This window comes from Pelobates fuscus, chromosome 12 (assembly GCF_036172605.1).
Source record: "Pelobates fuscus isolate aPelFus1 chromosome 12, aPelFus1.pri, whole genome shotgun sequence".
NCBI classification, from domain to species: Eukaryota; Metazoa; Chordata; class Amphibia; order Anura; family Pelobatidae; genus Pelobates; species Pelobates fuscus.
Genome location: NC_086328.1, coordinates 121,285,305 through 121,309,137, shown reverse-complemented (window position 1 = coordinate 121,309,137; position 23,833 = coordinate 121,285,305). Strand labels below are relative to the sequence as shown.

At 42.3% G+C, this 23,833-nt stretch overlaps 1 protein-coding gene across 2 annotated transcripts in view; it reads right to left on the bottom strand.

Moving 5' to 3' along the window:
• LOC134579427 (CD59A glycoprotein-like) overlaps positions 1 to 20,696 on the bottom strand; it is a 32,414-nt gene extending 11,718 nt beyond the window's left edge. Inside the window, exon 1 of one of the 2 annotated variants that reach the window (XM_063438720.1) lies at positions 20,602 to 20,696. The gene's annotated coding sequence lies outside the window, so the exon portion shown is untranslated. Of the gene's footprint in view, positions 1 to 10,741; positions 10,838 to 20,601 lie in introns of those variants that run through there. The other variant, XM_063438719.1, reaches the window with a different exon arrangement.
• Positions 20,697 to 23,833: the final 3,137 nt, after the last annotated feature.

Sequence of the window (23,833 nt, the reverse complement as noted above, 5' to 3'; positions counted from 1 at the left end):
AACACACTCTCTGCATTCACTACACTAACACACTCTCTGCATTCACTACACTAAGACACTCTCTGCATTCACTACACATTAACACACACTCTGCATTCACTACACATTTACACACACACTACATTCATTACACTGACACACTCTGCATTCACTACACCCTAACACACACTCTGCATTTATTACACACTAACACACACTCTGCATTCACTAAACTATGCACACACTCTGCATTAACTGTACACACAGCATCCACTACACAAACATCCTGTATTCCCAGTACACACACTACATCCACCACAAATTGAAACACTCTGCATTCACTATACACAGACACTGTGTCTAATACACACACTACATCCACTACATACACTGCATCCACTAAACACATTTCATCTAGTTCATACAAACACTACATCCACTACACAAACACACACTACATCACTGTACACACACTACATCCACTACTCAAACACTCTCTGCATTCACTACACATTAACACTCTGCATTCACTACACTAACACACACTCTGCATCCGCTACACACTAACACACCCTCTGCATTCACTACACATTAACACACACTCTGCATTCACTACACATTTACAAACACTCTGCATTCGCTGCACTAACACACACACACTACATTCATTACACTGACACACTCTGCATTCACTACACACTAACACACACTCTGCATTCATTACACACTAACACACACTCTGCATTCACTAAACTATGCACACACTCTGCATTCACTAAACTATGCACACACTCTGGATTCACTATACGACACACACTCTGCATTAACTGTACACACAGCATCCACTACACAAACATCCTGTATTCACAGTACACACACTACATCCACCACAAATTGAAACACTCTGCATTCACTATACACAGACACTGCGTCTAATACACACACTACATCAACTACAGACACTGCATCCACTAAACACATTTCATCTAGTACATACAAACACTACATCCACTACACAAACACACACTACATCACTGTACACACACTACATCCACTACTCAAACACACTCTGCGTTCACTATACACACTGCATCTGCTACACTAACACACTCTGCATTCACTGCACAAACAGTATCTAATACACACAAACACTACATCCATTACACACATTCTAATTCACTTACACTATACACACCACATTCAGTCCCGCATCATTGTCAGCGGACTAGGTAGGGCGTGGGCGGGCCCGGGAGGGAGGGGTCGGGTGGGGGGGGGCCCAGACCTTGTGCTTTGTCAGGGGCCCCAAAATTTCTGATGGCAGCCCTGGACTTCCATATCCAGAAAACAAAGCAAGTAGTGGCCAACCAACCTGACATCGTAGTGGTAGACAAGGAACAGAAGACTGCAATGGTGGTGGATGTGGCAATACCAAGTGACTATAATATCAGGAAGGAGGAAAATAAAAAAATGGAAAACATACCAAGGACTGAGGAGGAAGAGGAGGAAACAATGTAGCAAATAAAAAGGTAGTAGTTGTGATGAGAGCACTCAGCGAGTGGCTTCAGACATCAGACTCCCATGCTTCTGGTAGAGGAGCCAAGAATAAGATATAGCCAAAATACCTCCAGATGGGTCAGGAGAAAAAAAAAAAAAAAAAAAAGTAGTGACATTGCAAAGTGATTCTTAGCCGTTTTTATTAAAACAGCACTTCACAAAGTTGTTTAAAGGGACACTATAATCACAGAACACAACATTTTTTGGTGTATAGATCATGCCCCTGTAGTCTCATGATTTTACTCCAAAGTGGCCAAGAATTGAGCAGGTAGACTTCAGAGGTATGATCTATACACCAAAACTGCTTCATTAAGCTAAAAGCTGTTTTGGTGACATAGTGTCCCTTTTTAAAAAAAAAAAAAAAAAAAATCAATATGACGCTTATTTTTACATAGTCCGGAATACAACCATTACCTGTTGCTTATTTGATACAAGTATAAAAAACACATTTGAAAACATACAATAATTTTATTTAAAAAATGACTGAAACATCACAAGAAACTAATGACATTTGCCAAGTATTATAACCACAATTCATTGTAGGCTTAGGGTGGTAGGCTACGGGTGCCCAGGAGAGGCTCCTTATTTGTCATACTGTTCAAAGACTCCTTGTACCATAACCTCTACAAAATGCTAATGCGACATCGATGTCAGAAAATGCTGTAACATAGAATAATTAATTTAAGGGTTTGGCTATAAAACCAGATAACAGTTGTGAATTGCTCTGAATCATTTGGCTATAAAAAGAGCCCTTACAACAGAATTATACACACCTTACAGCAGTTGCTTACAGTGTAAATCAGAAAGCAAATTAAAGGTAATCAGTCACATCCCAGTATTTTTTACACGTTTATTTTTGTTTAATTTATTCATAAAAGATTTGTAAGTTTTATTATTTAACCCCTTCCCGCCGGATGACGTACCAGGTCCGTCATGGCGGGGAAACGGTTAACGCCGGATGACAGACCAGGTCCGTCATGCGGTAAAGTTAAACCCAGATCGCCACGATCGCAGGTTAACGGTGCTCCAGTCTGCCTCTGTATTAGAGGCAGACCGGGAGCACCCGATCACGCTGCCGTATTATACTGTGATCTGTTTTTTTTTTTCTCACCCCCCAGGGATTAACTTATTATTAATCATCACATCACACTCAGCACCCTCACACACACACACCTCTCCCAACACATATTATATATATCACCCCTCACAAACACACACACACACACACACACACACACACACACACTGCACCCCTAAACACATTACATTCCAGACACACACTAGATCCCTTACCCAACTCTGGATCATCTACACACATACACACACTAGATCAGTGGTGTATCCTGGTTTTGTGCTGCCCCCTGGAAAATGCCGCCCAAGGCAAATGCATTGTTTGCCTCGCGGCTAAAACGTCCCTGCACTAGATCCCTATATACACTCTGAATCCGCAATATACACACACTCACTAGATCTCCTATACACATTCTGGGTCCTACAAACACACATTAGATATATATATACATACACACACACACACACACACACACACACACATATATATATATATACACACACACACACACACACACACACACATATATACACACATATATACACACACATATACACACATACATACACACACACATACATACATATATACACACACATATATATATATATATATATATATATATATATATATAAATATACACACACACACACACCGCACTCCTAACATACACACTCTGGATCCCCTATACACACACACGCACTAGATTCCTTGTAAGCAAACACATACTACATTCCCTAAACACACTTTCTACAAACACTACATCACCTATACACACACACGCTACATCCCCAATACACAGTCCCTACAGTCTCTAGCCACATATGCATCACATTACACCACAAACACAACATGACTAAAACCGACCTTATTACACAATACCACACCACAATCAGCTCACTCCACACACACGCAATCCCACAAGCAGGCTCCAAACACATGCACAATACGCTTTCCTGGCATTTTTGTCTCCTGGTATCCATTTATAGAGACACCAGAGACAAGTTGCAAGGACACACGGCGCAAGCATGTTATTCAATTTTCTTGCACTGTGCAGAACAAATACAGGGCCTTTTTCTTATGCTAGAGCTCTTCAGCAGAGCTCTGTGCATGGTCTGCCCTGGAAGAGCATTGAACCAACATGCTCACTTTGAGAGGGGGCGTGTTTTTCATTAGTGATGACAAAACACACCACCTCTGCAACCACACCCTTCTTAGTGGGCCACTGTGATAAAAACGCCCGGGCCGAATTTGTTTCCCAGTCCGGCCCTGCCAAAAACATTGACATAAATTGGTGAACAAATGGTGACAAGTTAAGGCACAATATACACCATATAAGATACCCTGGGGTGTCTGCTTTATCAAATGAAAGTCTTTTGTGGGGTTATTTGAACCGTCACACTGCTAGAGTACTCTAAAATGAGACATAGGCCCGTCAAATCCATCTACGAAAATTCTAACTATAGAAACTGAAATTGCCTTGGCTCCTATGCGGCATAGTAGCTTCACAGAATAGTGCCAAAGGCATACAATGGGGGTATCGTTATACTCAGCAGATGTAGCTGAACACAATATGGGGTTCTGTACAGGGATAGCACACACTAAGTTTACGAAATACACAAAAACCTTGTTATATGTGTGTATGCCAAAATAAAGAAAACACAATTTTACTCCAATATTTAGCAGAGATTGGCGATGGAATGGCTACGTAAAAAGTGTCAGACTAACCTTAGGTAAAAAGGCTGTGATGTCTACTTTATATAAATATATACTTTTGTGTGACAATTTTTTTTTCTGTGATGGCTACTAAACCTACAAGACAAATATACCAACTTCTAAAATTGTTGCAAATTTAGATTTTATTTTAGTCCTTGTATTTTGTGACCTGTAGCTTTCAAAATACGGTAAGCTGAAACCTAGTTGTATACTTATACTTATCCTGCCTCTACTGCTGACACCACACTGATCTAACTTGTTTAAAATATAAAATTGTGCCAGATAATATGATGTCCCACATGTTAAGCAAGAAGAAACGCCTGAGGACTGCCTTTGGGGCACCTCGAGCCTGCCTGTAACGTTTATTTGCATTGCAAAAATAAAAATGTTAAAATGTTTTTTTTTTTTTTTTAAATAAGCTGAAATTCCAAACTCACAGCGCATGTGCTTAACACCACCTCCAGCTTTAGTAAGACATGGGAGTTGTGGGAAAAAATATGACACCTAAACTGGAGAGTCAAAGGGTATACAAACACACAAACAATGGTGCCCTCCCATATAACGAGACCTAACCACTCACATCTGCAAGAGCAAAACGAATACACCTCTAAACGCATAGAGCCAAAATATTTAATTATATAACATGCTACTTTATTCTTTGTTGATTGATTATTGTTTATACTATATGTAACAATACAAAATGTTGACTGCAAAAAAAGACACTGCACTGTATCAAGAAATTTTAAGCAAAAAGTACTAAATACGGCTTCTGCGCAAGCTCTGGTACACTGTACTGATGGTTTAATTCTAGGTCAACACACAAATAAAGACTTTAAAAAAAAAATAATAAGCTGAAATCCTAGACATATTATGTACTCTATAAATCAAGACACATAAATTAATTTATTTTGAATTACTTTTTCTAAGCTGGACATATTATGCACACGCTATTATTGCCAAGACTGTGACAAAATGTTTGGTTTTGTTTTTTGGCATTTTTATATAATTAATGAGAGAGTGTACCTATGTATATGTGGCATCAAATTAAAGCCCTGTTTGCCCTCTAAAAAACGATGTATAATATGTGTTGGTGCAATAAATGACAGAGATGCAAATTGCGTTTGAATACAAACAGCAGAAAAATGCAGAAATGGCCTTTGTCCTTAAGCGCAAGACAAGCTTCTGAAGCTCTGTATTTAAGGGGTTGAGTTTTTATTGAGGCAAATAGAGGCAAGTAGACATTGTAACGGACGTGTCAGCATTGGTTGCGTGATTATAACATGTTTTGCAGACAATATTGTCGCCTTATTTTATCAGAGAAATAAGAGTGTTCGTAAAGATTAGAAAGGAGGTATATGAGATCAAAAGTAGATGCGTAATTTTATTACCATGGATTGCAGATTATATAGCTATAACTGAACAGAAAGTATCATATCCTTGTAAAATAAAAAATAAACAAAACGAACATACCACTTAGTTACCATAAACAAGCTTTGTGGCTCAAATAAAAAAATAAAAAAATAAAGAGCCACAAGAACTAGGACGATGCAGCAACGTCCGATGTCCAGATCAGGATCTTCCCACTGAATGCCACCATCCTGAAGGTGTGAGCTCTGTTTGGGGGCTTGGCCCAGGTGAGTGTTGGCGAAGTTGGGAACTGATATTTCGCCATTAACCTCGGTTTCTTCTCCTGTCTCACCTCTCATTGTGCTTTTCTGGGCACATTTGGTGTAGCCTTTGCTCCGTGGTGTCGTAATGGAGGTGAAGTCGTGAAACATCTGGCGTGGAGCGTAGATGCAGGACCAACCGCTCGCTGGTGTAGCGTAGCCCAAAATTGTGAGCATAACCGATCAAAGACTTGAGTAAGTGGGTGGAGGTGGGAGGTTATTATCGTGGAGGAATGTTGTAAAGCAGACCCCAGATCAGTGCTCATCTTGAATAGTATTTCAATCAGCCTCAATCAGCGAACTTCGCTGGGCTGCAGATATCTCCTAGTGAGGTCCTGATCTGCCCACCAGTGGTGACCGGGATATCTTCCACCAGTCCAAAAAGAACAGGACCAAAGACATTTTGGAGCGGATTAAGGGCTGAGGGTAGGCTGCTTCCTCCACCTCAAATACATCTGCAGGCCGCCGAGGAGACTAACTCTGGAAACACCCCATACGTCCAGTCAAATGGAATTCAAAACGCTCAGCCTGGTATTCTCCAATGAATAGAGATACTTGCAAAAAATAGATGTGGTTTTGTAGGGTTAGAGGCTGAGTTTACAGCATTCCTTAGAGACGCACCAGCTACATGCTACTATTTGGTTGGTAGTCAGGCCCTTGATAACAGGAAAGGATAGTACTGATGTGATCAGATAAACTGTAGAAGCCAACAGTTCAATGTACTCATTTAGTAAAAAGACAAGTTAACATAGAGATAATAGATAGATAAGACAAGACAAGTCAACATAGATAATAAAAGCACACGTCTCAATAAAGTGTTACACTTTCTAAAAAAAAAAAGAAAGAAAAGAAATAATAAAAGAAATAGAGGGGTGGGGGGGGGGGGGAGGTGGTAAATCCTACATAAAATGAAGCAAAGATTGATGGTTTCAATAGTAAATCAATTAAATAATGCAGCCCGACCACATTAACCCAGTACGGGTTCGGTATGGAAAACGATAATGAGAAGCGTAAAATGTTTGCGTGGGCTAAAAAGCTAAATGTTGGAAGTAGTTTTTAGTTTGTTTTTAGTTATAGCTATTTTAGGGGGATATCTGTGTGTGCAGGTGAGTATTACTGTGCATAATTATTAGGCAACCTAACAAAAAACAAATATATACCCATTTCAATTATTTATTTTTACCAGTGAAACCAATATAACATCTCAACATTCACAAATATACATTTCTGACATTCAAAAACATAACAACAACAAATCAGTGACCAATATAGCCACCTTTCTTTGCAAGGACACTCAAAAGCCTGCCATCCATGGATTCTGTCAGTGTTTTGATCTGTTCACCATCAACATTGCGTGCAGCAGCAACCACAGCCTCCCAGACACTGTTCAGAGAGGTGTACTGTTTTCCCTCCTTGTAAATCTCACATTTGATGATGGGCCACAGGTTCTCAATGGGGTTCAGATCAGGTGAACAAGGAGGCCATGTCATTAGATTTTCTTCTTTTATACCCTTTCTTGCCAGCCACGCTGTGGAGTACTTGGACGCGTGTGATGGAGCATTGTCCTGCATGAAAATCATGTTTTCTTGAAGGATGCAGACTTCTTCCTGTACCACTGCTTGAAGAAGGTGTCTTCCAGAAACTGGCAGTAGGACTGGGAGTTGAGCTTGACTCCATCCTCAACCCGAAAAAGGCCCCACAAGCTCATCTTTGATGATACCAGCCTAAACCAGTACTCCACCTCCACCTTGCTGGCGTCTGAGTGGGACTGGAGCTCTCTGCCCTTTACCAATCCATCCATCTGGCCCATCAAGACTCACTCTCATTTCATCAGTCCATAAAACCTTAGAAAAATCAGTCTTGAGATATTTCTTGGCCCAGTCTTGACGTTTCAGCTTGTGTGTCTTGTTCAGTGGTGGTCGTCTTTTCAGCCTCTCTTACCTTGGCCATGTCTCTGAGTATTGCACACCTTGTGCTTTTGGGCACTCCAGTGATGTTGCAGCTCTGAAACATGGCCAAACTGGTGGCAAGTGGCATCTTGGCAGCTGCACGCTTGACTTTTCTCAGTTCATGGGCAGTTATTTTGCACCTTGGTTTCTCCACATGCTTCTTGCGACCCTGTTGACTATTTTGAATGAAACGTTTGATTGTTCGATGATCATGCTTCAGAAGCTTTGCAATTTTAAGAGTCATCCCTCTGCAAAATATCTCACTATTTTTGACTTTTCTGAGCCTGTCAAGTCCTTCTTTTGACCCATTTTGCCAAAGGAAAGGAAGTTGCCTAATAATTATGCACACCTGATATAGGGTGTTAATTGTCATTAGACCACACCCCTTCTCATTACAGAGATGCACATCACCTAATATGCTTAATTGGTAGTAGGCTTTCGAGCCTATACAGCTTGGAGTAAGACAACATGCATAAAGAGGATGATGTGGTCAAAATACTAATTTGCCTAATAATTATGCACTCCCTGTATATATTAATTCAGTATAAACACATTACCCCTCCTGATACTGCCAATATACTCCTCACTGCTCTCTATATACTAATTCAGTATAAACACATTACCCCTCCTGATACTGCCAATATACTCCTCGCTGCTCTCTATATACTAATTCAGTATAAACACATTACCCATCCTGACACTGCCAATATACTCCTCACTGCTCTCTATATATTAATTCAGTATAAACACATTACCCCTCCTGACACTGCCAACATACTCCTCACTGCTCTCTATATACTAATTCAGTATAAACACATTACCCCTCCGGATACTGTCAATATACTCCTCACTGCTCTCTATGAACACATTACCCCTCCGGATACTGTCAATATACTCCTCACTGCTCTCTATAAACACATTACCCCTCCGGATACTGTCAATATACTCCTCACTGCTCTCTATAAACACATTACCCCTCCGGATACTGTCAATATACTCCTCACTGCTCTATATATACTAATTCAGTATAAACACATTACCCATCCTGACACTGCCAATATACTCCTCACTGCTCTCTATATACTAATTCAGTATAAACACATTACCCCTCCGGATACTGTCAATATCCTCCTCACTGCTCTCTATATACTAATTCAGTATAAACACATTACCCCTCTTGATACTGCCAATATCCTCCTCACTGCTCTCTATAAACACATTACCCCTCCGGATACTGCCAATATCCTCCTCACTGCTCTTTATAAACACATTACCCCTCCGGATACTGTCAATATACTCCTCACTGCTCTCTATAAACACATTACCCCTCCGGATACTGTCAATATACTCCTCACTGCTCTATATATATACTAATTCAGTATAAACACATTACCCATCCTGACACTGCCAATATACTCCTCACTGCTCTCTATATACTAATTCAGTATAAACACATTACCCCTCCGGATACTGTCAATATCCTCCTCACTGCTCTCTATATACTAATTCAGTATAAACACATTACCCCTCTTGATACTGCCAATATCCTCCTCACTGCTCTTTATAAACACATTACCCCTCCGGATACTGTCAATATACTCCTCACTGCTCTCTATAAACACATTACCCCTCCGGATACTGTCAATATACTCCTCACTGCTCTCTATAAACACATTACCCCTCCGGATACTGTCAATATACTCCTCACTGCTCTATATATACTAATTCAGTATAAACACATTACCCATCCTGACACTGCCAATATACTCCTCACTGCTCTCTATATACTAATTCAGTATAAACACATTACCCCTCCGGATACTGTCAATATCCTCCTCACTGCTCTCTATATACTAATTCAGTATAAACACATTACCCCTCTTGATACTGCCAATATCCTCCTCACTGCTCTTTATAAACACATTACCCCTCCGGATACTGTCAATATACTCCTCACTGCTCTCTATAAACACATTACCCCTCCGGATACTGTCAATATACTCCTCACTGCTCTCTATAAACACATTACCCCTCCGGATACTGTCAATATACTCCTCACTGCTCTATATATACTAATTCAGTATAAACACATTACCCATCCTGACACTGCCAATATACTCCTCACTGCTCTCTATATACTAATTCAGTATAAACACATTACCCCTCCTGATACTGCCAATATACTCCTCACTGCTCTCTATATACTAATTCAGTATAAACACATTACCCCTCCTGATACTGCCAATATACTCCTCGCTGCTCTCTATATATTAATTCAGTATAAACACATTACCCCTCCTGATACTGCCAATATACTCCTCACTGCTCTCTATATACTAATTCAGTATAAACACATTACCCTTCCTGATACTGCCAATATACTCCTCACTGCTCTCTATATACTAATTCAGTATAAACACATTACCCCTCTTGATACTGCCAATATACTCCTCACTGCTCTCTATATACTAATTCAGTATAAACACATTACCCATCCTGACACTGCCAATATACTCCTCACTGCTCTCTATATACTAATTCAGTATAAACACATTACCCCTCCGGATACTGCCAATATCCTCCTCACTGCTCTCTATAAACACATTACCCCTCTTGATACTGCCAATATACTCCTCACTGCTATCTATAAACACATTACCCCTCGGGATACTGTCAATAAACTCCTCACTGCTCTCTATAAACACATTACCCCTCCTGATTCCAGCATATCCCCACTGATCACAGTTTATTTTAGTGAACACACACACAGTCACATCCAATCCCCACATTCCTTGGATACTCACAGAGCTCTCAATGTGACTCCTTTCTAACGGTGTGTAAACAATAAGCTCTGCCACTCTGGATACTGTATCCTCTAATTCCACCCACTGTAACATGCGCACTCTGAGCCTACACAGCTCGCATGGGGGTGGTTAAAGGGACAGTGTGCCAATTATCATGATGCTTTGGGTGGGAGGCGTTTGATAGAGGCAGTCTGACCGACAAAGCATCAAGGGAGTTGTAGTTCTAAAAATAATATGGGAATCGAATTTCTGGCCACTTTTAGACCCAGCTCCTTCTTCAATGCACCCACAGTAGACTAGGCTCAATTATGCTACACCTGCTGCTACCAGGCACAATGTTAAAAACAACAATAAAAAAACAACAACATTATTATTGTTAACAGTGTAATCACAACCTATTCATTAAGCTTTAAATTGTAGTGAATTCAAATAATAATACTTTTTATACTTTTCAATAGTGCAATTAATACTTTTTAATAGTGTAATTACAACCCAAGTATTTTTTTTTAATTTAAACTCAAGTTGTAGTGAATTAAAATCCCTTGGCTATTTATATTTGAATTTTGCAATTCAGATATTAGTTTGCTAATTTAGAGTTCAGTGAATAACCCTGTTTCTGTCTTATGAATAAACTCCAATGGATTTCTGTTTACAACAGAAATTAAAATAAAACTACACGCACCATAACCACTACAATTCGCCTTAGTGGCTATGGTGTCAGGACTCAGGAGTTCCCTGGCGCCCACTATTATAGGGACTCAAACTGTTTTAGTTTTTTAACAGTTTGACAGATCAACTGGACTTTGCCAGACACGTTCCCTGTCTCCAGTACCATCTCCCTAGAGCGTATAGTTCTGCCTATGAGCTAAGACCTGCGTTGCAGTCCTCAGCCAATGATCTAAGCCCTGCATTGCAGTTACTCATCAAAGGAATTAATTCCTGCATTGCAGGGCGTAGTTCATGAGAGCTAACGAATGCTCTTGCTGGGGTATTTTACGACTTTTGGGAGATGGGAGTGGGGCTGGAGAGCGGTGGCTGGCAGACCCCATGTAAGGCATTCAATTGTTGATTGGGCAGGGACGCAGGTGCATTTTTGACACCATAACCACTTAAGCCGGTTTTGGTGCTTGGAGTGTTGCTTTAAGTTCCTCAGTTCAACTAGTTACTTAAAAAATGTGAAAAATGAAAATAGCATTATTGTTCCATTTTATTTTATTATTGTTGTGCCCCAAACCTTTTGATTCAAGCTGAAAACATGGCTTTGTGAAGGGCATCTTACTGAATGGATTTGCACTACTAACATGGTTTTGGATCTTATAAAAAAAAAATAATACCGGTAATTAAAAAATATTTTATGCCAGCTTGGGCACTTTTATAAGGCAGTAACTCTGAAAATTAAATAAAAAGATAACACAAAGATAAGATGCACTTTATCATACGGCAATAATTTAAAAAAAAAAAGTCTTTTGGTTTTTGTTTGCTTAGAATAAATAAAAAGTCAGGTTCTCAAAATCACTGTGGGCTTTATTCATGCAATAAAGATTTGCACTAAATTGAAAACTGAAGCGTTAAACGTTGGAAAAAATAGCTGATTTGAAAAATACAAATTCCAAGTCTGCTTTAGTTACAGTTTGGCAATTTTTAGCCCAAATGTTGCCATTTTGTTTCCGTTTCAGTACTCGGTATTCTTGGCTACCATACTAGAAGCCTCTCATCCCGCTGCATACAGACATTCACATCTCCAATGATGCCAACTGTATCATGCGTTCTCCTATATTCTGGCCGTGCCTTGATACACCCCTCTCTCTATCGCAGCTCTGCTAAACTTGGCAGATCTATCAGTCTGCTCCAAAATGGTTTGCCACAAATATGGAGGACAAAGCCCACAGATAATTTTTCATCTTAACCCTACAATGAGATGCAGTGGTTATAGTTTTTGAGTGCCCTTTTAAGCAAGTTAAATATTGTTACTTCAAGCTTTAAAAAAAGACTATAGTGGCAACTCCTGTGTGCCCAAATCAAATCGGCAAATATCAGCGACATCTCGCCAGCCACATCGTACCTGAAGGTGGCATAATACTCAGGGCACCGTCCGGACTCGGTCGATGCCTTTCTTTCTGGCCCCGGGCAGAAAATACCGCAACCGAGGCTCTAAGGCCTACCGCGCAGACGGCCGGCCGCAAGTGTCCGCGGGAGAATACTGGGGAGACCTGGACTTCACAAACCTGCTGCCACTCTACCTCCCGGGCAGTGAAATGGAGAGAAAGTCCCAAAGGACACCCGCGAATGCCGCGAAAACGCAGCGCGAATTGGACCAGATGTGGACGTCTCAGCCACCAGCAAGAGACTCCAGAGAATCCTCTCTCTCGAGAGAGACTCGACATCCCAGCAACCGGAGAGCGGGAATTCACCCCAAAGCCCACTCCAGACCACCCAAGTGACTGCCAGCACTTCGGGGCCACTGGCTCCTGCCACTAAGCAGGACATACAGGAGATGCTCACAGGCCTCCAATCCAACCTCAAAGCGATGTGGAAAGCAGACCTGGCGACACTAACCACAGAGGTACAAACGGTTGCAGCACGCTCCCAAGCCACAGCAGCAGACGTACTGGCCCTGCAACAGGACTTCCAGGCACTAAGAGACAAGGTACTCCAAATACAAACAGCCCAGACTGAAACAAATAGACAAGTAAACACTCTAGACGATAGAGGCAGGAGGAAAAATATAAAGATTAGGGGAGTCCCAGAAAACATACCCCTGGAAGAACTGCCGCACTTCGTGAGACGGCTGGTGGCATCCCTTCTACCGGCGAAACAAGCTAAGTACTTTACGTTTGATGGGGTGTATAGGATAGCTAAGTCCCCTAAAGCCCCAGCCACAGCACCAAGAGACATCATCCTCAGGTGCCAAAATGTTGCCGACAAACTAGGCCTAACTGCAGCGCTTAAGGGGAAATCCCCATATGACTTTGAAAACAGCCATATCTCCTTCTTTCAGGACTTGAGCAGGGCTACCTTAATATGGCGCAAGAGCATGCAACCCCTCACAAGGGCATTACAAGGGGAAAACCTGACATACAGGTGGGCAACCCAAAACACCCTATGGGTCACTAAGGACGGACAATCTTTCAAAGCTACGGCCCCTACAGACGCACCAGCCCTGCTGACAGCGCTGGGCTTACCCGCTACTGGAACTCCAGCACCGGGAACATCTCACCCTCACCCCGGACCGGATGCCAAGTCATCTACGCTAGCGCCGAGAAGGAAGCAGGGACCCACTACCTGAAGAGGCGCTGACAATCGCAGAGCCCCAAGAACATCACGCACTGTTTATTGTTGCAAGCCAAGGCTGCTGGGACTTATCAGTTGAACTCATTTTATTATACCAATGTTCATTTGACCGTTTAATTTTCCTCAGTTCTTTTATGTTTACGCCTGCTGACACGCTCCACTTATACAACCGCAGTAGGGCGTCAGAGCCTCCACTGACCCGGAACCCAGACACATGGGTTTGGTAAACCTGACGGGATGCACTTTAATGCACCCTCCCCCCCCCCCCCCCCCCTTCCCTAGGTTACAGGGATAGAAATCACCGGGGCACACACGGGTCACCACTTACACGCCGACCTTTGAGGCAAGGGTCACACCTCCAATGGAGACCAATAACCCCACACAACCATAGCCTAAGTCGTTCGACTCATTACTTGCTCCCCACATAGGAGACCACTGCAGTAGACACGTAGAGCGTCAGGAAGGAGCAACATCTCCATGACACACCACAAACAAATGTAGCGGGCATACCCACAGACAAGCTCCACTCGGAACTCCCAACGGAGACACACTCACTATGGGGATACACTACAAACACATAGGTCACCCCCGTTATAACCACACAGCCCAACCAAAACAAAATGTGCAAAGTATTGAATGCCATGTTAATTGTATAACTTTGACTATTTGACCACATGGAAGTGGCAACCACAAATGGTCTGCATTATGCAGCACGCACCAAAAATAAAGAATTAAAAAAAAAAAAAAGACTATAGTGTTGGGAATACAAATGTGTATTCCTAACACTAAAGTGGCAATCAGCCTCCGTGGCCCTCACCTTCTGCCGCAGTTAAATGGTTAAAAACCCTTTAAATACTTACCCACTCTTGCGCAAAGGTCCCTACGTGCTGGCTCCGCCACATCCGATTTTATATCGAGTAGGAACCTAATTCACATGCGCGACAATTGCCATGCACACGTTAGGCCTTTCCCTTAGCAAAGCAATGACTTAATGCTTGTCTATGGGGACTTGCAAAATGCTGGACATCCTTATGCACAGCGTGAGGACATCCAGCGCAGTTTCACAAAGTTAAATCTGTTGAACCACAGGAAGCAGTGGAAAATTCAGGTTATTTCATCATAAGCTATGCCGGTTTAGTGGGTGTTCACCAATCGTGACATGATGACATCATGCACTCTGGGGCTGATTCAGACCCTCATTTGTGTATGGTCATTGCATATAAGGGGTGTTTCTGAGAGAACCGTTGTGACGGAGCTCCAGTACTCCGACCAGGTACCTCCGCCAAGTCTGCTTCATCGTAGCTATCAGGGACCCTGGAGCACTTCCGACCCAGTCGCCGAGGCTTGACTGGTATCACTGGGGGCCTTTTCCCCCCTCGACCAGGCTACTGTGTTTATAGTCCTGGACACACTTTAAATCAGGGATTTAAAGATTTAAAGATTCTGGTGCTTGCTTACAAGTTCCTACATAATGCTACTCCAACCTATCCTATCCTCCCTAATACACAAGTATGTCCTGTTACATAGTTACATAGTTACATAGCTGAAAAGAGACTTGCGTCCATCAAGTTCAGCCTTCCTCACATATGCTTTTGCTGTTGATCCAAAAGAAGGCAAAAAACCCAGTCTGAAGCACTTCCAATTTTGCAACAAACTAGGAAAAAATTCCTTCTTGACCCCAAAACAGCAGTCAGATATCTCCTTGGATCAAGCAGCTATTACCCCACTAATTAGAAATTATAGCCCTGTACGTTATGTTTTTGCAAGTATTTATCCAATTGCAGCTTAAACATCTGTATAGACTCTGACAAAACCACCTGTTCAGGCAAAGAATTCCAAATCCTTATTGCTCTTACTGTAAAAAATCTTTTCTTTGCCTTAGATGAAATCTCCTTTCTTCAAGTCTAAATGTGTGACCTTGTGTCCTATGTATAGCCCTGTTTATGAATAGATTTCCAGATAATGGTTTGTACTGGCCCCGAATATATTTGTATAATGTTATCATATCCCCTCTGAGGCGCCATTTTTCCAAACTAAAGAGATTTACATTTTTTTAACCTTTCTACATAACTAAAATGCTCCATTCCTTTTATCAATTTTGAGGCCTCTGCGCTCTGCCAAAGACGTATATCCTCTGTATCTTCCACATCTAATGCTCGCCGCCAAGACTTCATCAGGGCTGCACCTTTTCTGTGGAACTCCCTTCCCTTCTCCGTTAGACTTTCACCCAGTCTCCACTCCTTCAAAAAATCTTTGAAAACACACTTCTTCAGGAAAGCATTTCATTTAAACTGTTAGCAGGTTTTCATCCCCTCCCACCCCCCCCCCCCCCCATGACTCCTCTCCTCCAACTATCAAAAATAAACCTACTAAGTTCTCAATGAATACTTTTTACAACATACAACAGTATGATGCTGATCTTTATGTGTATATAAAAGATTAAGCAGGCTTCTCTGCAGGTTATGCTATATAAGAGTGTTACAGTTGTTTGTCTAAGGGTGTTAAGGTCCCTAGGGGACCATCCTTTTGCTTAGTTTAAGTATTAGGTAGCATAATACTAAATAGTAGACAAAGTATGTTATTACCCTGCTCAGCGGCGATTAAGATCAGGTAAACAGTGCCTGACTAGTTAAGATTTATACTTTAGGCATATTAGCATAATTGCACACCTTTTGCTGTGTCGTCAAGAGTGGCGCTTTCAAGGTTACGCTTGGTTACGTTAGCCTGAAATCGCGTTATGAAAATGAACTGCCTAATTTTCTAGCATTTAAGCAGAGAGGTTAGGAATTATGTGGGTGTGTGCTCAAGATTGCCTATGTGTAGCATATTTAAGTAAACAAGATAATTCAGGTGCTTGTGATTCATAGTATGCAAGATGTACGGTTGTAGTTAGCCTGATCCAGCGATTATATACAAACATTTTCTGCCGACTCTAGACTGTAGAAAAAGCAAACTAAGTAAACTGATAACAGGTGGAACATATATGCATTTGGACTTTGTGATATAGTTATTAAGATAAAGAGTCACTGGTAACGTTCTGTCTCTACAGTAGTAACTTAAAGAAAAATATTGTGGTCACTTGATGCGAGTAGACCGCATAGCGTTGGCTGTAAGTGTGAATGAATACTTTTTTAGCAACCTATATCATTACCCCTAATTTGTGTCACTATACCCCACTCCCTCTAGCATGTAAGCTACCCCACTCCCTCTAGCATGTAAGCTCATTGACCAAGGCCCTCAACCCCTCTGTTCCTGTGCGTCCATTTGTCTGGTTACAATTACGTGTCTGTTAGCCCACCCATTGTACAGCGCTACGGAATTTGCTGGCGCTATATCAATAATAAAATAATAATAATCAGCAGATTTCCTCAAACACCAGACGACACTTAGTGAAGGTTATAACAACAACTAACTTTAATAGACATAGCACACATATTTTAAGCCCCCAACAGCCTCATTTACATACAGTAGGGTACATAGAGTACTATGGTACAAGGAAGAGTGGGGTCAGACAATAGCAAGGGCTGATAGGAGATTGAGGAGGGACAGGGCAGTTAAACTGATCTGGCATTGTCCCTGGGACAACGCCCTGCTGGGGAAACAGCAGGACAAGGAAAAGGGGGAGGGGAGAGGCACAGACAAGCAATACATTCAACATACCCTGCACCAATAATGGGCACTGGGTGACTGAAACACAAAAGGAATCTGGGGACCTACATATTGTGTCTGTCTTCCAGCCCCAGTGACTGTGACTACCGTCACAACCGTGACACCAGTGGGAGGGCCGGAGGGGTGAAATAGGTCAGGTTAGTCAAATCACAGACGCTGGTTAAAATGGGAGCAGATGCGTCTGGAAAGCTATGAGGGGGTTGGTATACCAGAAGATATTGGTAGGTTGCCTCTCAATCATAGATGGTGTGCCATGCAGAGACAGCTATTTCAATGCCCTTAGCATAGAGCAAGTGTGGTTGGGGGCAGTTCCCTGGACTGCAACACCAGGGTACAGACTTGGGACGGCTGGACAAGGCTGCAAAAATGGCACAGTCTGGCCAAAATTGGGATGCTTGAGAGGCCTGCTGCCCCATGGAACAAGCATAAACAATGAGATGAACAAAAAAAAAGATGTTATATGAATTAATTACAAAATATTATGCAAAGAAGCTAAAATCCATATAATATTAAGCTTTCAGTAATAAAACATATATGACGGTTTTTCTTTAAAAGATAGCACTATAGAAATGGTCCCCGACCTTACTTGAGGTCCAACGCCCCAGCCAGACCTCTCTCCCCTAAAAGGAAGCCACAGCAGACTGACCTAGCCTTCTCAATGACCGTGAGACCCCCAACATACACCAGACCAGATAAAAACGGGATAGACCCGATGACACCACCTGTATTTATTGTGCCATGTCAAAAATTGTTTAGACCAATGTTATGACGTAATGCTTTTATTTCACTAACCTCCCTTTCTGTAAAACAGTCTTTTCAAAAACAATACAAACAATACAAGAATCTAAAAAAACAACAACAACAAAAAAAGAGAGCACTATAGCAAGCAAAGCCTTGTGAAGAGCAAGTAGATGATGATTTACAAAATCGTTCAATAGGCATTGTTTGAGAAGTGCAAGTTTTAGGGTGTGCACAATGAAGCTTTGTGTCGAACAAATAGCTCCACGGTAATCTCATCTCATCTCAAGATGTAATCATCTTAAACAGATAATGTATTACAATATATGCAACAACTCAATTTAAAAACAAACCAAAAAATATATATCTTTCGAAGTTCTTGCAGTCCTCGTAAATAATAATAATCTGAAAGTATTTAAACAGGAAAGGTATAGTTCGCTTCTGCTAAGTGCTGGGGTCTAGATTGTATAATTAATGTGTTATGTTAAAAGGAGCGCCCCCGTCCCAACTCAGGGTTAGTGGTCAAACCCTTTTCGAATGTTTTCACAAGTACCTAGTTCCCTTGGGTAACTACGGTTAATCATCGTTAATCTGATATTTAATCAGATCAATCAGTACATCTTTGAACATAAATTCAGTTAACCTATGGGCAGAACCCGGCCTTTTTCCCAACAAATTTCACTCCTAGTCTAAAGCTTAAACCAGTGATAGTCATAAAATACAACTTCCATGATAGGTACTCAGATTTTGCAGAACTGTATATTGCCCTCTCCCGACATAAATTATCACAAAACCAAAAAGCATGTCTCCACTAGAACGATTGATGCAGAACCTTGGAAGGCGGATTGGGAGTGGACTGTGGGTGTGCAAGTACTGCATTGTGTGCCACTGCAGAAACCATGGCACACATGCCAGATTACCAGACAACTAAAATCCTATTTTCAGGAGCAGATCTGCAGCCCAATTTCGGGCAGGGGCAATGCCAGATTTGTTTTAGTTTTTATCTTTAGAAAATGGGCACATACATTTGCACAGACACAGATACACATACATACAAACATGGATTCAGAGACAAATACGTACATTTACAGTCATTAATGCACTGATTCTTCCTTATACCCAAATGCAAATAATTACACCCATATGTAGAGAGACACACCAATATACAACCACACAGAAATACATACACAGACCACCCCCTCAGGTTCCCCATTGTCTATTTATTGTGTGTTTTTTTAGATTATAAATTTGTACCTATGTACTGAGGCTATACATGTTCCCCTCTGGGTACTTAATTAGCACAGAGGTAGCTCTAGAACCCAAACTCAATAGGGGAACTGCAGTATTTTGTGACATTTTCTAAAAAGGTAGACTCCACACAAATACAGGTACACAAACTTACAAACAGGAAAACGGTAACAAATAACTACAAAAATGTACAATAGCCATTTTTTCAATGACATTTTACTGATTTCATTTGTATTGGGGTGAGGATGATTTTATTCTATCACTCAGAACTTTAAAAGTCATATCCACAGTGTGTTCCTAGGCAAATATAATTTCTTAATATTGAAAGCCTACACATGCTACTCTGCAGAATATGAATTCCACATACCACAAAGCAGCACTGTCTCGTGCTGTCTAACAGTATGTAGGAGTCATATTTGTTCTGTAAAACAGGGAGCATCTGGTGATCCTACGTCAATATGTGGAATTAGTACAGGGTTACAAAATGTGAAATACAAGGACCTCAGGGTGGATTTGGAGTGATATTCAAATTTTACGTAAAAAAAAAAGTTAAACCATGGCAAGCCATAAACTGCCCCTTTGGACCAGCCCCACCTGACTGTCTCTCTATACGTTCCAGAATTCAATTCAAAATCCTGCTTCTTACCTATAAAACATGTCATAACAGTGCCCCAATTTACAACCGCCCCACCCCCCGTTATTGTTTTAGCATTCTTTTTGTATTAGTCTGTGTTGTGGATTCAATGCACAGCACTCAGAATATTCTGTCACTTTATAAATTAGCAATTATAACAGGTTAATGCAACATTTACTGTCACTAGTAATATATATAAAAATGTTGAAACACCTATGCCTATATAAAACAAAATGATATGATATTGATCATACACAGTTCTCTTTGTGTATACACTTACGGTTTCTTTGGGAAGGGAGTGCCTTGGTTCTGATACAGACAGCCCTGGAATTAATAAAGAACTGTACAAGGTCTTTGTATGTTATAGAGAAGGAGTCTGGAAAGAAAGGTGGGGCATTTGATTCTTCTGGGATAGTAGCCAGCCCATTTTCCATCGAGAGGGATGTTTCCTGTAATAAAAAAAATACATTATCCAGCTCTAAACATTAACTTTGGCAACGTGTACTAATTAAAGGCCCCGCAGCTCTATTTGATCATGCCTCTTAATAACAAGAATAGTATACAGCAAAATAACTGAAGCCTGTGCAGGCAGGATACCTGTTACAGATGTCGTAATATTGCTTGTTACAAATGAATCTCAATAACATAACAACATTCCGTACATAAGACACAGCCAACGTTTTGGGGTTTGCCCTTGTGCACCCCTCCCGGTCACAGGTGCCTCATTCCATGGCTGTATTTAACTTTGCACTGCAGAGAATCCCATGACAGGTGTATAGTCGCCATTTGGGCAGTCGGAATCCAGGACAAACCACCCCCATAACCTAACCCAATAACACACGGACACTAAGTATTATGGGGAAATTTGTCCACAGCTTTATTAACCAATAATTATAATAATAATTATAATAATAATAATAATAACAATAATAAATTAACATATTAAACATGGGTCATTGCCCCCCATACTCCGCCCCCTCGCATCCTGTTCCTTCGGCTACCATACAAAAGGCAATGACCCCCATATAATAACACATATACATATTTATAACATATTTATAACATACACCAACATTCCAAAGTGCCAACCATCCATTAACCACGGCAGGGGTATACCCGGATACCCCTGCCACACCAGGTTCTGAGTCACCTCCAGGACTCGAAACCTCTCAACCACCGATGACCACAATCTGTTATTCCACCTCACGTTCATCCAGGGGAGCCTATTTCCTCTCCTTCGGCTCCCCGTCCCGCCGCTGTGAAAGAAACGGGTTAAATAAACACATAACAAACAAAGGGAGGGTGGGTGGGACAAACTCAACCGGGTAGAAAGTTAGAATGACTCACCTAAAATGGCTGCTCATTTAAATAGCCAATCCTACTTACCCATAATCCAACCCTTGCTTACTTCCTCCTAAGCCCGCCTCCTAACCCCTGTCAAGGCCTTTTTCCGCTTAGCTGCGCTCTAGCTACATGGGGCTACATGACAGGTGTATAGTCGCCATTTGGGCAGTCGGAATCCAGGACAAACCACCCCCATAACCTAACCCAATAACACACGGACACTAAGTATTATGGGGAAATTTGTCCACAGCTTTATTAACCAATAATTATAATAATAATAATAATTATAATAATAATAATAATAACAATAATAAATTAACATATTAAACATGGGTCATTGCCCCCCATACTCCGCCCCCTCGCATCCTGTTCCAATCCCAACCGAGCCGCCTCCGTGGCAGCCCCAATACGGAACGAGTGTGTTCCAAATCGTTCAGCATGAAGCCCTAACTTGCCCAAGCCCAACCGAAAAACTTTCGTGAACTGAAACCGAGAGAGGGAGGATCCGTCGGCATGCACCAACAAGGAACCCCCCATCACTGGCCTCCGTGCCAGGTACTCTGCCGTAGCAGCCAACGGGCACAAAGCCGAGCCCGGCAAGGCCCCCAGTGCCACGTCCCGGCCCACGCCGCGGACATCCGTTTTGGAGCTGCCCAGGTGCACCACCACCTTCCCATCCAAGACACGAACCCCCGAAAATTGCAAGCCCCCTTGCACCATCTTATTAGCGCTCACCAATTCCCCAATTCGGAATGCCCCAAAAAACGCCAAAATAAACGCCACCTTGAACAGAGAAGCCTCGAACCCATCGAAACAGATTTCAGGCAACAAACCCACCAAATCCCCCAGTAGTCGAACCGACACCGGGCGCCTGGTATCCGGCGACCTGCGTCCCTTGCGATAGCCCTTCAGGGCCTGCCTGATAATGAAGGTCTTAGTAAAGTCCTCCTTCCCATGCCATCTGAACCAAAACGCCATCGCCGCCATGGACCTGTCCACCATGGCAGGTGACGCCCTTTTTGCCAGCAACTGACAAGTGTACCACAGGAAAGCATCCCGCAGGGCCTCCCCGCTGTCCACGGCCAGCCCGTCCAGCGACCGCTCCCACAGGCCCCAAACCTTACTGTACGAGGCCCAAGTGGCCGGTGCCAGAGAAGCCTTCACAAGTCCTCCAAGCAGGATGTTCCCAGCTGCCAAATCTCGTCCGGGCAAGCCTGCCCGTCCTTCGAAGCCCCCGGCGCCACCAGCCAGAATCGGGACCACTGAAAACGAGACAGAGCATCAGCCACCTCATTCAAATAACCGGGAACATGCCGCGCGCGAAAAACAACATTCCGAGACATACACAGCAATACCAATCGCCTAAGCAGCCTAACCACCGGACTGGAGGCCGCAGACTGACGATTCACCGCGTGAACCACCGCCATGTTATCCGAGAAAAAGACCACTTTCCGATTACGCAGCCTGTCGCCCCATAGTGCCATCGCAACCACTAACGGGAATAACTCAAGGAAAGCCAAGTTGCGCATAAGAGGGCTCGAACCCCAAGAGTCCGGCCACCTCTCCGCACACCAACAGCCACCAAAGTATGCCCCAAAACCCATGTGGCGAAACCAACCTCGCCACTGGGCCCTGGAGAAGCCTGTTTGCTAGACTCCTACCTACTGACTATGGCCCCTGGGTTATTTTGGGCATATTGTACTGTATATTGCTGCTACTGGCCCTTTTAACAGCATCTATGGACATATTGGGACTTTTGGGACTACTGTCCCTTTAAGACTGTGAAGCATATTCGAGTGTACTGCCTGTAATATTATATATGTATTTATAGATGTGTTAAGTTTATCCTGGGTGATTTGTATGCAGCATTCTGATTGTTCGGTAGAATCACTCCATTCAGTATATTGAGTGAAACTACCGAACAACCAGACCACCCAGGAATGAGTGTGCCTCCAATTACCGTTTGCAACAATGTTGCAAACAGGTAATTGGCAATCAGTGCAGTGTGGTCTTTGTCCTCTGGGTGGCCGCCATTCGGGAAACAAACACGTGGCGGCGGCCATCTTAAACTACCGAACAGCGGTGTTTTGCCGTCGAGTGTCTGGAACTAAAATCGGACACTTGACTAGGCAAACACCGCTGAGACCTCCATACTTCCAGAAATTCGT